The sequence below is a fragment of the Lissotriton helveticus genome, chromosome 8 (assembly GCF_964261635.1).
Source record: "Lissotriton helveticus chromosome 8, aLisHel1.1, whole genome shotgun sequence".
Lineage (NCBI taxonomy): Eukaryota > Metazoa > Chordata > Amphibia > Caudata > Salamandridae > Lissotriton > Lissotriton helveticus.
In genome coordinates this window covers 1,486,786,805-1,486,803,888 of record NC_136069.1, presented here as the reverse complement: position 1 = coordinate 1,486,803,888, position 17,084 = coordinate 1,486,786,805, and the positions used below count along the sequence as shown (strand labels likewise).

The 17,084-nt window shown below is 39.7% G+C and overlaps 1 protein-coding gene across 6 annotated transcripts in view; it reads right to left on the bottom strand.

The window, feature by feature from the left end:
- NOX4 (NADPH oxidase 4) overlaps window positions 1-17,084 on the bottom strand; it is an 840,225-nt gene that overhangs the window by 692,266 nt on the left and 130,875 nt on the right. The gene's annotated exons all lie outside the window — the stretch shown is intronic.

Here is a 17,084-nt window from a genome sequence, read left to right as displayed (position 1 = left end):
TGCAGGCTTTACAGTGGCCACATGGGTAAAAACCTACTAGACCATGTTCAGTGTCCTTTTTAGTATATTGGGTGATGTCATTTCTTACCACTAAATCACGTATGTTTCTGCTTCTCTTGTAAGTAATCATAGGTCGATCTGGAATACTGTTACCTAAAACAGAATCTGTTTTGAGTATTTCCCAATTTTTTGCAAGAAGTTTTTTGACTTGTTGAGATTCTGAGCTGAAAGTTAAGATGAGTCTGGTAGACTCATCAATTTCGGTGGTGTCTGATACTTGGTTATCACCCAGTGTTTCAGATCTTTCGATTCTTTCTGCTCTTTCCTTCGCTTTTTTAAGAACCCAACTGGGATAACCTCTGCTTTTGAACCTGCTCATAATGGTTTCCTGTTCCATTAAAAAAGAATCATTGGTATTACAATTGCGTTTAGCCCTCAAAAGTTCCCCGTAGGGGATGCTCCATTTGAGAGCCTCAGGGTGACTGCTAAGGGCGTGCAAAACACTGTTCCCGGCTGTAGCCTTTCGATACAATGAGGTGCAAATTTTTTGTTCCTTGATCTCCAATTTAACATCCAAGAATTCAATCTGGCTGTTGCTAATATTGCCAGATAAATAGATATTGTAACTATTGCAGTTCAATTTGGTGATGAAGTCTTGTGCTTCAATGTTGGTACCTTTCCAGACAATGAAGAGGTCGTCAATGTAGCGTAGCCACACGACGACCTTCCCAAAGTCTTCCCTCAAGGTGGCACTGTCATGGATTTCCTGCTCCCAGTATCCCATAAACAGATTCGCCAGGCTAGGAGCAAAGCAAGAACCCATGGCAGTACCACTGATTTGCCTGTAGAGGGCGCCATCAAAGGAAAAGATGTTATTTGTAAGGCAGAAATGCATCATCTCAATTACCATTTTGGAATGTTCACGATAATGTAGAGGTCTATTTTTTAGAAAATGTTCACAAGCCTCAATGCCATGTTGGTGGTTAATGATAGTGTACAAAGATTGGACGTCTAACACAATAAACATGAATTCAGGTTCCCATGCTATTTTTTCAATTTGACAAAGAAAATCTTTTGTGTCTTTTATATAGCTGGGTAATGAGATGACATAGTCTCGAAGGAAGTGATCCACATATTTCGAAATGTTTTCACTGATACTTCCGATGGAGGACACTATGGGGCGTCCTGGTGGATCAGTGGCATTTTTGTGGAGTTTAGGTAGTAAGTATAGGATGGGTAATTTTGGGAAGTCCTTTTTCAGATAACGATATTCTTCCCAAACAAGGAGCCCCTTGTCTTTCCACGTCTCTAGTTTCTCCCAAATGTCAGTAATACTTACGTTATAGGCATCAATTTTGACAGGTGTGTAAAATTTGGTATCACTGAGTTGTTTAATTGCCTCATTGATGTAGTTCTCTCGATCCAGCACAACAATGTTCCCACCTTTGTCTGCAGGACGTATCACTATATTAGTGTCATCATAAAGCGCCTTGAGTGCCTTTCTTTGGGAAAATGTTAAGTTGTTTCTAAACCCCCTCTTACGTTTGGTCTTATTCTTTTTCCTGAGGCTCACCAGCCCTTTCACAATGCAATCGTGAAAAGTGTCTATGCAGTCATGTGGAAGTACAGGCATAAAGGTCGATTTTACTCTAAAGTTACTTTTCGCATGTGCATCTTGTGTTAAATTCATGTCATCAAGACATTGGGTGATAGAGATGGGTTGGTCCTCATTTGTAATATCATGGATCTCATTGAGATCAGACATGGCTGCTAAAGTATCCGCATCACCAATAATTAAGTTAGAAGAGACATTGTTAGCACTGATATCCATAGTGTTGGATTGGCTAGATCTTTTCAGTTTATGCCATTTTCTTAGTTTTAATTTCCGTACAAATTTAAAGACCTCTATACGGGTGTCAATAAAATTTAGTCTAGTTGTGGGGCAGAAAGAGAGACCTAGACAGAGTGTCTTTTTATCAATGTCAGACAGAAATCTATTGGATAGATTGACCACAGTTTTGTTTACCGTTTGTGCATCCATTAGTAGTTCTTGTTGGAGCGTGTCTTTCTGGTTCCCACTGCGCCCTTTGTTTTGTCGGTATTCCCACCGTTGTCTGAGTCTTTTCTTCCGATTTCTCCTCTTCCCCGGCCTCTGCCCCTTCCGCGTCCCCGTCCTCTCGGTTTGGGAGATGAGAATTCCGTCTGGTTGTGTTTCTCTTTGTGACGATTTTCCTTCATCACCCGAAACTCGTCTAAAAAATTTTTTCGACGTACAACTTCTTCACTTGAAACACTTCCCATTGTTGCATCGGATTCAGTGTCACTGATGGAAGGATGTTCTTCTAAAACACCACTGGTGTTTCCAGAGCTTCTGGAGGCATCATCTTTTTTATATAGGTAGTCATATTTACGGCTGAAGGTCAGTATTCGCCCACAGTCGTAATCGGCATAGTCGCGATTCATTTTGCGCTGTTTACGTAATTTGATCTCTTCTTCATGCTTGGTAAGTCTCTCTTTCATGGCATCTAAGGTTTTTTTCAAGTTATCTTCGTCCATGAGAGCTGTTAAGTCTATGATTATATCCCCAATTTCTTTCAGCAGGCTGTCTCTGTCAATCCACGCATATTGGATTAAAATCTCCAACATTCCTTTTGAGCTTGCAGCTGAATGGTCAGACCAAGCCTTCAACATCAGCGGATTGGGTGCCTCATAAGTGGGGGTAATGAAAATTCGCAAACCGCGAGGTACTATTGACTGATCTACATAATTTTGTAGGGAAATTGCTTCCCACCATTTGCCAATTTCTGCTCGTTTGAGTTTTTCCAATTTTTTAATTTTTAGTTCGATTGGCTGATTTTTAGGTTCTGATGCTTTGGTGTTGACGATATTAGACACACCACCAGGTTTTCTGGAGAAAAGAGTAAGAGCAGCCGCTCTTCGTGATGATTCCTCTTCTGACATTCTATGCTCGTGTTAAACTGCAGGTGTTGTAATATAGTCACTGATCCCCTTTGCCTGAACGCCCCTTCCCAAGATGGGAAGTTCCTTCTGTCAAAATGCCCGCAAAATATATATCAAATGCCCTAGAAACAGTCCAGGGGCAAATACCGTTCTCCTCTCCAATCGAACGAGTAGCGGTAAAAATATTTGGTGACACCTCTCACATTGGTAGTCGCTTGCACGTTCAGCCGCTGCCCCGGGGAGACAAGCAGGCTCGGGTCCGCCGACCCTTCGCACCGCTGTCTCCGCACAAGGGACGGACCAAAAAGTGACTCGGCTTACCTCGAGAGGGTCCCACGAAGTATTCCTTAATAAGGGTGTATGTCACTGGGCTCGGCCGGTTCAGTGCACTCCTCTGTAAATCTGGTCAAAAAACAAACAGCTCCTGCTGGAGTGCTGGAACCCACTGGAAGGTGGCGCAGATACCGGCGAAGCAGTCCGGCTCATTAGTATCCAAAATAAATCCACAAAGTAAATGTCTTGCGCTCTCGGGCCAAAAGGTAGACGGGGATCCAAAGATCTTTAAGAAAGCAGTTTAATACACAACGCGTTTCAGCAAGAAAGCCTTGTTCACGTGTACCAACACACAGGAACACCAACTGTTAAATAAAGTTTTCATACTACACAGCAATAGTGAAAATAAAGGTCGGACTACAAGAAAATACATGGCAGACATGTTGGAATGGTGTTAACTGCATTGAGAAAAAACAATTTAAGGAAAATCTACATATTAACATATCGCAAGTATGACATATGGCTGCCAATATTGTGTTCTTTCCTATAAGGATTTTCCTTAAATTGTTTTTTCTCAAAAGGAATTTCCTTAAATTGATTTATTGAGTCTGAGTTAGCACACGTAATATTTGTCACACAACGCGTCCTTCTATCAGGCCATTCCGAGATTTACTAAGGTTTTGAGGCTTCAGAACACTAGCGGTACAATTACACTGTTCCGACATAGATTTACAACTGTATTAGGTGTTTGTTATTCATATGTTGACAACTATGGTTAATTCAACCTTTCTCAATAACACCATTCACAATGTATTATTTTACAATCAGGCCTCGCTGTGATTTTGAACAAATGTGGGCTCTTGTCTCTTGTAATCAGAAACTATGCAGTTAACACCATTCCAACATGTCTGCCATGTATTTTCTTGTAGTCCGACCTTTATTTTCACTATTGCTGTGTAGTATGAAAACTTTATTTAACAGTTGGTGTTCCTGTGTGTTGGTACACGTGAACAAGGCTTTCTTGCTGAAACGCGTTGTGTATTAAACTGCTTTCTTAAAGATCTTTGGATCCCCGTCTACCTTTTTGCCCGAGAGCGCAAGACATTTACTTTGTGGATTTATTTTGGATACTAATGAGCCGGACTGCTTCGCCGGTATCTGCGCCACCTTCCAGTGGGTTCCAGCACTCCAGCAGGAGCTGTTTGTTTTTTGACCAGATTTACAGAGGAGTGCACTGAACCGGCCGAGCCCAGTGACATACACCCTTATTAAGGAATACTTCGTGGGACCCTCTCGAGGTAAGCCGAGTCACTTTTTGGTCCGTCCCTTGTGCGGAGACAGCGGTGCGAAGGGTCGGCGGACCCGAGCCTGCTTGTCTCCCCGGGGCAGCGGCTGAACGTGCAAGCGACTACCAATGTGAGAGGTGTCACCAAATATTTTTACCGCTACTCGTTCGATTGGAGAGGAGAACGGTATTTGCCCCTGGACTGTTTCTAGGGCATTTGATATATATTTTGCGGGCATTTTGGCAGAAGGAACTTCCCATCTTGGGAAGGGGCGTTCAGGCAAAGGGGATCAGTGACTATATTACAACACCTGCAGTTTAACACGAGCATAGAATGTCAGAAGAGGAATCATCACGAAGAGCGGCTGCTCTTACTCTTTTCTCCAGAAAACCTGGTGGTGTGTCTAATATCGTCAACACCAAAGCATCAGAACCTAAAAATCAGCCAATCGAACTAAAAATTAAAAAATTGGAAAAACTCAAACGAGCAGAAATTGGCAAATGGTGGGAAGCAATTTCCCTACAAAATTATGTAGATCAGTCAATGGTACCTCGCGGTTTGCGAATTTTCATTACCCCCACTTATGAGGCACCCAATCCGCTGATGTTGAAGGCTTGGTCTGACCATTCAGCTGCAAGCTCAAAAGGAATGTTGGAGATTTTAATCCAATATGCGTGGATTGACAGAGACAGCCTGCTGAAAGAAATTGGGGATATAATCATAGACTTAACAGCTCTCATGGACGAAGATAACTTGAAAAAAACCTTAGATGCCATGAAAGAGAGACTTACCAAGCATGAAGAAGAGATCAAATTACGTAAACAGCGCAAAATGAATCGCGACTATGCCGATTACGACTGTGGGCGAATACTGACCTTCAGCCGTAAATATGACTACCTATATAAAAAAGATGATGCCTCCAGAAGCTCTGGAAACACCAGTGGTGTTTTAGAAGAACATCCTTCCATCAGTGACACTGAATCCGATGCAACAATGGGAAGTGTTTCAAGTGAAGAAGTTGTACGTCGAAAAAAATTTTTAGACGAGTTTCGGGTGATGAAGGAAAATCGTCACAAAGAGAAACACAACCAGACGGAATTCTCATCTCCCAAACCGAGAGGACGGGGACGCGGAAGGGGCAGAGGCCGGGGAAGAGGAGAAATCGGAAGAAAAGACTCAGACAACGGTGGGAATACCGACAAAACAAAGGGCGCAGTGGGAACCAGAAAGACACGCTCCAACAAGAACTACTAATGGATGCACAAACGGTAAACAAAACTGTGGTCAATCTATCCAATAGATTTCTGTCTGACATTGATAAAAAGACACTCTGTCTAGGTCTCTCTTTCTGCCCCACAACTAGACTAAATTTTATTGACACCCGTATAGAGGTCTTTAAATTTGTACGGAAATTAAAACTAAGAAAATGGCATAAACTGAAAAGATCTAGCCAATCCAACACTATGGATATCAGTGCTAACAATGTCTCTTCTAACTTAATTATTGGTGATGCGGATACTTTAGCAGCCATGTCTGATCTCAATGAGATCCATGATATTACAAATGAGGACCAACCCATCTCTATCACCCAATGTCTTGATGACATGAATTTAACACAAGATGCACATGCGAAAAGTAACTTTAGAGTAAAATCGACCTTTATGCCTGTACTTCCACATGACTGCATAGACACTTTTCACGATTGCATTGTGAAAGGGCTGGTGAGCCTCAGGAAAAAGAATAAGACCAAACGTAAGAGGGGGTTTAGAAACAACTTAACATTTTCCCAAAGAAAGGCACTCAAGGCGCTTTATGATGACACTAATATAGTGATACGTCCTGCAGACAAAGGTGGGAACATTGTTGTGCTGGATCGAGAGAACTACATCAATGAGGCAATTAAACAACTCAGTGATACCAAATTTTACACACCTGTCAAAATTGATGCCTATAACGTAAGTATTACTGACATTTGGGAGAAACTAGAGACGTGGAAAGACAAGGGGCTCCTTGTTTGGGAAGAATATCGTTATCTGAAAAAGGACTTCCCAAAATTACCCATCCTATACTTACTACCTAAACTCCACAAAAATGCCACTGATCCACCAGGACGCCCCATAGTGTCCTCCATCGGAAGTATCAGTGAAAACATTTCGAAATATGTGGATCACTTCCTTCGAGACTATGTCATCTCATTACCCAGCTATATAAAAGACACGAAAGATTTTCTTTGTCAAATTGAAAAAATAGCATGGGAACCTGAATTCATGTTTATTGTGTTAGACGTCCAATCTTTGTACACTATCATTAACCACCAACATGGCATTGAGGCTTGTGAACATTTTCTAAAAAATAGACCTCTACATTATCGTGAACATTCCAAAATGGTAATTGAGATGATGCATTTCTGCCTTACAAATAACATCTTTTCCTTTGATGGCGCCCTCTACAGGCAAATCAGTGGTACTGCCATGGGTTCTTGCTTTGCTCCTAGCCTGGCGAATCTGTTTATGGGATACTGGGAGCAGGAAATCCATGACAGTGCCACCTTGAGGGAAGACTTTGGGAAGGTCGTCGTGTGGCTACGCTACATTGACGACCTCTTCATTGTCTGGAAAGGTACCAACATTGAAGCACAAGACTTCATCACCAAATTGAACTGCAATAGTTACAATATCTATTTATCTGGCAATATTAGCAACAGCCAGATTGAATTCTTGGATGTTAAATTGGAGATCAAGGAACAAAAAATTTGCACCTCATTGTATCGAAAGGCTACAGCCGGGAACAGTGTTTTGCACGCCCTTAGCCGTCACCCTGAGGCTCTCAAATGGAGCATCCCCTACGGGGAACTTTTGAGGGCTAAACGCAATTGTAATACCAATGATTCTTTTTTAATGGAACAGGAAACCATTATGAGCAGGTTCAAAAGCAGAGGTTATCCCAGTTGGGTTCTTAAAAAAGCGAAGGAAAGAGCAGAAAGAATCGAAAGATCTGAAACACTGGGTGATAACCAAGTATCAGACACCACCGAAATTGATGAGTCTACCAGACTCATCTTAACTTTCAGCTCAGAATCTCAACAAGTCAAAAAACTTCTTGCAAAAAATTGGGAAATACTCAAAACAGATTCTGTTTTAGGTAACAGTATTCCAGATCGACCTATGATTACTTACAAGAGAAGCAGAAACATACGTGATTTAGTGGTAAGAAATGACATCACCCAATATACTAAAAAGGACACTGAACATGGTCTAGTAGGTTTTTACCCATGTGGCCACTGTAAAGCCTGCAAACATAGTAAATATAGAGGATCTGTAGAATATAACAACATTACAAAAAATCTGACCTCCTTTCTCACCTGCAGTACTACTTTTGTAGTATATGCCATCGAATGCCCCTGCAAACTATGGTATATTGGCAGCACCAGTTGCGCTGCCAAAAAAAGAATCCTGGAACATCTTAGGGCCATAACCAACAAAGACCCCAAATACCCTGTTGCACGTCACTTTGAACAACTACACTTTTCCAATATTGCTGATTTAAATTTCTTCATATTGGAACAGGTCCCCAGGCATCCGAGGGGGGGTGACCGGTTACTAATTTTGAGACAACGCGAGTCTAAATTCATTATTGAATTTCAAACCAGATTTCCGGGAGGCCTGAACATTGATGAGGAATTAGCAATTCATCTAAGAGAATAATCGATATTATTACCAGCATGTGTCCTCTGATATCTGCAGTACTCTCTAAATGTATATATACTGTTCTGACATTGTATTCTGTATTTTTAATTATTTCTAATTGTTTATATGACTCTTCTTCTTTCAATTTCACTCATGCATCTTTGTATATAATTTTCTTTGTTGTTTTCCTCAGGAGGAAAGGAGGGGGCCCATCACTGGACTTCACCTGCACGGGCGCACCCAACCTTTGCACTCCAGGAATCACAGCTCGTGGTTAAATCACATTTTGAGACACCAACCTCCAAGGTCAGACCTTTTCACTATTCAAATATACAGCCCACGGCTGACATAGCACTCCTGACTCTCTGGGACAGTAGCAGGCTTGTTACTGCCACCTCACTATGAGAATTACCCATGGAACTCCATTCCAGGTTGGGCATTGCTTATAAATAGGACACTCACATTTGCAGCAGCAGGAATCACAATTTCATTTGATTTTATATATTTCTAGTGCATGATTCCAACCATACTTGCACCATGCATGTTATTGGCTCATCGGTGGATTTTCCTCCAGGCTGCATGCACCATTGCGCCATATTTATGTCTTATCTGCCGTTTATTTGTAAAGATGCATTGCGCCGCACTGGGCGAATGATTACATGCATTAACGCAATTACTTCATTTTATGTTACATCTGATTAACATATCGCAAGTATGACATATGGCTGCCAATATTGTGTTCTTTCCTATAAGGATTTTCCTTAAATTGTTTTTTCTCAAAAGGAATTTCCTTAAATTGATTTATTGAGTCTGAGTTAGCACACGTAATATTTGTCACACAACGCGTCCTTCTATCAGGCCATTCCGAGATTTACTAAGGTTTTGAGGCTTCAGAACACTAGCGGTACAATTACACTGTTCCGACATAGATTTACAACTGTATTAGGTGTTTGTTATTCATATGTTGACAACTATGGTTAATTCAACCTTTCTCAATAACACCATTCACAATGTATTATTTTACAATCAGGCCTCGCTGTGATTTTGAACAAATGTGGGCTCTTGTCTCTTGTAATCAGAAACTATGCAGTTAACACCATTCCAACATGTCTGCCATGTATTTTCTTGTAGTCCGACCTTTATTTTCACTATTGCTGTGTAGTATGAAAACTTTATTTAACAGTTGGTGTTCCTGTGTGTTGGTACACGTGAACAAGGCTTTCTTGCTGAAACGCGTTGTGTATTAAACTGCTTTCTTAAAGATCTTTGGATCCCCGTCTACCTTTTTGCCCGAGAGCGCAAGACATTTACTTTGTGGATTTATTTTGGATATATATATATATACATATTACCTACTGGCGATAGCCAGGAGGTATATATAGTTAGGATTGTTTTCCATAGGGAAATCGCAACATTCTATTGAGAATAACTTTGGCGCCGGTTGAGGAATCTTCCTGAAATTTTCCTTAACTTTGCCTCGCGGCGTTCCGGTCCTTCCCTGAAAGTTTGGGGGGGGATTCGTCAAGCGGGGGCCAAGATAAAAGGGGGGTCCCAAAACGTGTTTTCCCCATGTTAATTTCCATAGGCCGGTTGGACTCACTTTTAGCCCGAACGGCTGAATGGTTTTCCACCAAACTTGGCAAAATTGTAGGGACTGGTAGCCCGATGTGCCTTTGCTATGTCTCAAGATATGTGCTCCAGTGGTTTTTACGAAAATTAACTTTGAAAAATATATATTGGGCTACATTGGGCTATATATATGTTAGAGCCCAAATGTAGCCCAATGTAGCCCAATGTAGCCCAAAGATGGCCACCAGAGACAAAAAAAACAAATGTAGCCCAAATATCAGCCAGATGTAGCCCAACTATAGCCCAATGACAGAATGTCCCAGAGTGTTCTAAAGAACAACTAGAGCACTAACAGTCTTACTTATGACAAAAGTATGGCACACCTGAAGTCATCTTGATTGGAATAAAGTGTTAACACTTAAAACATTTAATTTGCAAAGGAATAAAATGAAGGGGTTCATTTTGCCATAGAAATTATGATTAGTGCTGAAGAAAGAAAAATTAGGGCACATTTTGAGTAACTCCTCAAATCCTCTTATATTTCATTAAAAAAATTCTGATATGCAGTCTCCCAAGATGGCCACCAGAGACAAAAGAGCCTGTGCTTAGAAACTCTGTTAGCAAAGCAGGCATTTGAGATTTAAAAAACGTTTTAATATATAAAAACGTTATCCGCTAGTAGAATTAGCATTTAAAAAACCTTGCGAATTCAATGAAAAAACCATAGGTTTCAGGTCTTATATAGTTAGGAATTAGCATTTAAAAAACCTTTCGAATTCACTGAAAAAACCATAGGTTTCAGGCCTTATAAAGTTAGGAATTAGCATTTAAAAAACATTTGAAATTCACTGAAAAAACCATAGGTTTCAGGCCTTATATAGTTAGGAATTAGCATTTAAAAAACCTTGCGAATTCACAGAAAAAACCATAGGTTTCAGGCCTTATATAGTTAGGAATTAGCATTTAAAAAACCTTTGAAATTCACTGAAAAAACCATAGGTTTCAGGCCTTATATAGTTAGGAATTAGCATTTTAAAAAACGTGCAAATTCACTGAAAAAACCATAGGTTTCAGGCCTTATATAGTTAGGAATTAGCATTTAAAAAACCTTTGAAATTCACTGAAAAAACCATAGGTTTCAGGAGTTATATAGTTAGGAATTAGCTTTTAAAAAACCTTTGAAATTCACTCAAAAAACTATAAGTTTTAGTGGTGTTATAGTTAGCTGGACATTTTACTCATACAAAACCATTGAAATTGCTCCTATATAGTTAGTTGTACTAACTATATTTCGCGCACCCGCAATCCACTGCTGATGATGTCACATATTAGATCATTCATGACATGGTCAGTGACATCACTGATGACATCTCAAATGACTGATACTTCCGATGGAGGACACTATGGGGCGTCCTGGTGGATCAGTGGCATTTTTGTGGAGTTTAGGTAGTAAGTATAGGATGGGTAATTTTGGGAAGTCCTTTTTCAGATAACGATATTCTTCCCAAACAAGGAGCCCCTTGTCTTTCCACGTCTCTAGTTTCTCCCAAATGTCAGTAATACTTACGTTATAGGCATCAATTTTGACAGGTGTGTAAAATTTGGTATCACTGAGTTGTTTAATTGCCTCATTGATGTAGTTCTCTCGATCCAGCACAACAATGTTCCCACCTTTGTCTGCAGGACGTATCACTATATTAGTGTCATCATAAAGCGCCTTGAGTGCCTTTCTTTGAGAAAATGTTAAGTTGTTTCTAAACCCCCTCTTACGTTTGGTCTTATTCTTTTTCCTGAGGCTCACCAGCCCTTTCACAATGCAATCGTGAAAAGTGTCTATGCAGTCATGTGGAAGTACAGGCATAAAGGTCGATTTTACTCTAAAGTTACTTTTCGCATGTGCATCTTGTGTTAAATTCATGTCATCAAGACATTGGGTGATAGAGATGGGTTGGTCCTCATTTGTAATATCATGGATCTCATTGAGATCAGACATGGCTGCTAAAGTATCCGCATCACCAATAATTAAGTTAGAAGAGACATTGTTAGCACTGATATCCATAGTGTTGGATTGGCTAGATCTTTTCAGTTTATGCCATTTTCTTAGTTTTAATTTCCGTACAAATTTACTTTTGTAGTATATGCCATCGAATGCCCCTGCAAACTATGGTATATTGGCAGCACCAGTTGCGCTGCCAAAAAAAGAATCCTGGAACATCTTAGGGCCATAACCAACAAAGACCCCAAATACCCTGTTGCACGTCACTTTGAACAACTACACTTTTCCAATATTGCTGATTTAAATTTCTTCATATTGGAACAGGTCCCCAGGCATCCGAGGGGGGGTGACCGGTTACTAATTTTGAGACAACGCGAGTCTAAATTCATTATTGAATTTCAAACCAGATTTCCGGGAGGCCTGAACATTGATGAGGAATTAGCAATTCATCTAAGAGAATAATCGATATTATTACCAGCATGTGTCCTCTGATATCTGCAGTACTCTCTAAATGTATATATACTGTTCTGACATTGTATTCTGTATTTTTAATTATTTCTAATTGTTTATATGACTCTTCTTCTTTCAATTTCACTCATGCATCTTTGTATATAATTTTCTTTGTTGTTTTCCTCAGGAGGAAAGGAGGGGGCCCATCACTGGACTTCACCTGCACGGGCGCACCCAACCTTTGCACTCCAGGAATCACAGCTCGTGGTTAAATCACATTTTGAGACACCAACCTCCAAGGTCAGACCTTTTCACTATTCAAATATACAGCCCACGGCTGACATAGCACTCCTGACTCTCTGGGACAGTAGCAGGCTTGTTACTGCCACCTCACTATGAGAATTACCCATGGAACTCCATTCCAGGTTGGGCATTGCTTATAAATAGGACACTCACATTTGCAGCAGCAGGAATCACAATTTCATTTGATTTTATATATTTCTAGTGCATGATTCCAACCATACTTGCACCATGCATGTTATTGGCTCATCGGTGGATTTTCCTCCAGGCTGCATGCACCATTGCGCCATATTTATGTCTTATCTGCCGTTTATTTGTAAAGATGCATTGCGCCGCACTGGGCGAATGATTACATGCATTAACGCAATTACTTCATTTTATGTTACATCTGATTAACATATCGCAAGTATGACATATGGCTGCCAATATTGTGTTCTTTCCTATAAGGATTTTCCTTAAATTGTTTTTTCTCAAAAGGAATTTCCTTAAATTGATTTATTGAGTCTGAGTTAGCACACGTAATATTTGTCACACAACGTGTCCTTCTATCAGGCCATTCCGAGATTTACTAAGGTTTTGAGGCTTCAGAACACTAGCGGTACAATTACACTGTTCCGACATAGATTTACAACTGTATTAGGTGTTTGTTATTCATATGTTGACAACTATGGTTAATTCAACCTTTCTCAATAACACCATTCACAATGTATTATTTTACAATCAGGCCTCGCTGTGATTTTGAACAAATGTGGGCTCTTGTCTCTTGTAATCAGAAACTATGCAGTTAACACCATTCCAACATGTCTGCCATGTATTTTCTTGTAGTCCGACCTTTATTTTCACTATTGCTGTGTAGTATGAAAACTTTATTTAACAGTTGGTGTTCCTGTGTGTTGGTACACGTGAACAAGGCTTTCTTGCTGAAACGCGTTGTGTATTAAACTGCTTTCTTAAAGATCTTTGGATCCCCGTCTACCTTTTTGCCCGAGAGCGCAAGACATTTACTTTGTGGATTTATTTTGGATACTAATGAGCCGGACTGCTTCGCCGGTATCTGCGCCACCTTCCAGTGGGTTCCAGCACTCCAGCAGGAGCTGTTTGTTTTTTGACCATATATATATATGTGTGTATATATCATACTTATTAAAAAATACGTATCTCTATCTATCTATTCCTCCTTGGATCATGAAATTTTAAAGTGACATGCAGTATTCCTTTGATATACGGCAGAGGGTAACTTATTCGCGTTGTGTATTAAACTGCTTTCTTAAAGATCTTTGGATCCCCGTCTACCTTTTTGCCCGAGAGCGCAAGACATTTACTTTGTGGATTTATTTTGGATACTAATGAGCCGGACTGCTTCGCCGGTATCTGCGCCACCTTCCAGTGGGTTCCAGCACTCCAGCAGGAGCTGTTTGTTTTTTGACCATATATATATATGTGTGTATATATCATACTTATTAAAAAATACGTATCTCTATCTATCTATTCCTCCTTGGATCATGAAATTTTAAAGTGACATGCAGTATTCCTTTGATATACGGCAGAGGGTAACTTATTCATTTTAATTAAGGCTCAATTTAGTCATTTTTATTGATTTTTACAGGTAAAAACAGACACAAAAGATTGATTTTCCTCCCTGTATTTATTTTTAGATGTGGAGCAAAACAGAAATTGTTTTCAAATAAATGCATTGATTTATCATCTGTGGGTGTTCATAGCATTGAAAGGAAACAGGCATTCACGAATGAATGTACATTTATTGGTTAAATTAATTTGGAAATATACTATTTTCCTGCTTCATTTTTTCAGAAAACCCAAAAGATTTATGGATGAATACAGATACATTTAGCAAAAAATAAATATGGATCAATACAGACAAAACTGTAAAAAGAAAGAAAAACTGGGAGCCCTAATTAAATGGTGGCACAATCACATTTTTAAAAGACACTGAAATCCTTAGTGTCTTTCTCTTTCATATGAAAGATATAGTATGTTTTGTAAACGAAGAATAAAAGTCAAAACTTTAATGCAAAATGAAACACATCACAAAGCAATTAGTAATTTGTCGCAAAAAGCAATTAGAATCAGCGTAATGTAGACCAAGTTAAACATAGTTGCAGTACTAAATATATAGATACATGCAGATATATATTTTCTATAAAGACCTATAATGTGGAAAAAACATGTTGCGCTATATCTCTCCTTTCTGCTGATCATTATTATTTTAGGGAAACAGATCCGAAAGAAAAGTGAGTTCGGGTTTACATTGTCTATACTGCAGCGGTAACTGCTCCGTGACCTGCCTTGCACTGAGACTGCTGGAAGCAGGCATTGTGATGTCACAACTCAACTGTAATGAGTTATGACAGTTCAGCAACGACATAAGTTTCTTATTAGATGTGAGTAAAGATACCAAACTATAATGGGAACTTTTATAAAGTGATTGCATGTTCCCCAGTATTATATGAACCTCTCCTCAGGCTTATTTTAAAGCACAAAGCCTGAAAGATTCCATGCCTTCTATACTCGAATATTGTAAGCATGTGACTCCTGATTACGTTTGTATGGAAAACAAACCATTCACATTGTACATACAAGCCATAAAGCAAAAATAAAATAATTTTACTTTTGTGTAGTGGAAAAATGCTTTTCATGAGATAACTGTTTTATCTCAATTTTAAATGTATGTCTATTGTGAAAAACTTTGAAATATGGCCAATAAATTTCAGTTCTATTTGGCAACATGACACGTGTGAAACACGTGAGAAGTAATTCCTCATCAACTCTGTAATCTTTGTCGCTAAAGAAAGGTGGAGATAAAGAAAATGTAAGTGAAAAACACAGGATGGAAAAAGAAAATCTATGTTCTTGGATACTGGAGAAGATGTGAATGCCATAAATGAACAGGCTTTAGTGGGATGGGGGTCTATAATGGAGGAGTGAAAGGGGAAGGGTGAAGGGGAGCTGGATTGAATTGTCATCTCCTTGTAGAAGGAGCCACATTCTAACAGGAGCTACGAACACCGTGCACTGCATGATTTTGTAGCACACAAAACAAAAGAAGAATTCATATCTGGTGACTAGGACAACCACATCTACAATTATTCCATTCTGGTCACATAGGTTTGGATTATGAACTGGTGGTTAACTTCTGATCCCTGGACAAACAAGAGATTTCGCAGAGATCAGAATCACAGTCCCACTGTTTCCCCTGACAGATGTTGGAAGGTCAAACCTGCTGAAATTGATCACAGGCAAAGACGCAGAAATAGACATAACAGTCAGAATTTGCTGGGTTGACTACCAGTTCTGCATGTCATGCTTCATTTACAAGTGACAAATTAGGGATATGAATTTAAAAACATTAACCTGCCTGTATTGTGCAATCTTCTAATATTATAGTGAAGACACAGAAGCAGTGAGTATTTGAGCCGGTGGATTCCGGTGCTGAGCACTGGCACTTAATCATCAGCACCGATGCTTGAGCACCAGTTAGGGACACATTCATTTTTGGTAGGCACAGGGAGATTAAGTGATTCACCCAGAATCACAAGATTTTGAGCCAACACCAATACTCAAACCTGGTTCACCAGCCCTGAAGTTAGCAGCTCTGGCCATTATGCCACATTCTCAACGTACTTGTAGGATTTCATGGTTCCGTTTTAGGCAGCATTAACAGTAGAAATTGGTTGGTGTTAGCTGCCTCCTGACGAGAGTCTGGGCACTTATTTTTGTACAAATTAACCACTGCAAAGAGGTTCTCTAAATCTCGATCCCACTCTTCGGAATAATTAATAAAGTAAATGTTTTACTATCACTGTTATTAGATCTCTGATACATCTGGACAGTCACACATTACATTATTCAGCTATTTAAAAAAGTCGTTGAAAGGTGGAAAGGTATAGGAAAATAAAAAATATATACATTTTGCTAAATTATTTAACTATATATATATACATACACACACACACACACATATCTCATTATATAGTTGCATACCTATATATTTATGCAATGTCAGAGAAAGTAAATGTGTCCCAAAAACTCATGTACTTTGGAGAAACTGTACTATTGAACATGCATTCACACAGTTCTATGGTGCAAAGGACATATTCAAATGTATTGTCAGAGTGCAGCACAAATGATACATATCTACACACAACCTACATGCATATCTTGACACAACCCTCGAATAGGGAACCGAGGGGGGGAGTTGGTTTTATCTTCAGGGACACCTTGGACCTTTTGCTGCTGGAGATTAAGGCAGTGTCGGGCTTTGAATTCATAGGTTTCTCTGTGAAAGGGCAAGGAGGTGTATTGCACTCCGGGCTGTTGTGTTATAGGCCCCCTGGAAATGCCCTGTCAGCTCTACCTGAGCTGGTTGATCTCATTTATGATCTGTCTAATGCTCACGCTAGACTATTAATTCTGGGGGACTTTAACCTCTGGCCCAATGGGCCTTTGATTCAGCGTTTAGAGATCTGTGCCACGCCTGTGATAACATAAACTTACAACAGCTGGTACTCTCCCAGACACATCTTAAGGGTCATGTTCTTGATT